The sequence below is a fragment of the Sinocyclocheilus rhinocerous genome, unplaced genomic scaffold (genome assembly GCF_001515625.1).
Source record: "Sinocyclocheilus rhinocerous isolate Xijiao unplaced genomic scaffold, SAMN03320098_v1.1 scaffold36457, whole genome shotgun sequence".
Classification (NCBI taxonomy): domain Eukaryota; kingdom Metazoa; phylum Chordata; class Actinopteri; order Cypriniformes; family Cyprinidae; genus Sinocyclocheilus; species Sinocyclocheilus rhinocerous.
In genome coordinates, this window is record NW_015657066.1 from 438 (window position 1) to 1,099 (window position 662).

Consider the following 662-nt stretch of genomic DNA (forward strand, 5'->3'; position numbering starts at 1 on the left):
ATTTGCTACTCGTTAACGCGTTAACGTCCCCTTTAAATAACGTGACGCTCTGCCCTCATGTCCATAGTATTTTTCTTCACGCTTTGGAAGTGAATGGGGACGAGCAATTGTTTGGTTCGAAACAAAATTCGAAACAACTTGAGGGTGAGTAAATTACAAATTTAATTTTTGGGTGAACTACCCCTATAAGTCATGCTTCAATTAATTACATTAAAAGTAAATAATGTTCACTGTAGACTGTGGGATTTTTTTTATAACTTGTAACCATTTGATTTAGATTAAGCTTTATGATAGGTCTTACTCAGATCTTTATTTCCAAATATTGAAAATATATTGTTGTAACATACCTATCCTAAACTGGAAAGATGACATGTCCGGAGGGGTTGATATGATCTGCAGTATCCTCTCAGATTCTGAACACAAGTAAAGAGTTAGATTTTTATTAAAATTGTATGATTTTATTTATTTATTTTAATTTTTATTAAGTATGATTTTATTTATTTTAATTTAGTTATTGTATTAGTTAACGCTACACTCATCCGGGGCTGGACGGCTGTTGTAATCATGCTCCTCCTGCACCAGCACTCTCCATTTCGACATCTAACGTTACTAGTGACGGGAAGTTCGGATCATTTTACAGACTCGGACCTTTGAGTCTCGTT

General features: G+C 34.3%; 1 long non-coding RNA gene across 1 annotated transcript in view; it reads right to left on the reverse strand.

Annotated features, from left to right (window-relative positions):
* LOC107720842 (uncharacterized) overlaps positions 1–605 on the reverse strand; it is a 1,035-nt gene extending 430 nt beyond the window's left edge. Inside the window, exons 1-2 of the long non-coding RNA XR_001637651.1 lie at positions 536–605; positions 348–403 (exon numbers count right to left, since the gene is read on the reverse strand). This is a non-coding gene — a long non-coding RNA (uncharacterized LOC107720842). The remainder of the gene's footprint in view (positions 1–347; positions 404–535) is intronic.
* Positions 606–662: the final 57 nt, after the last annotated feature.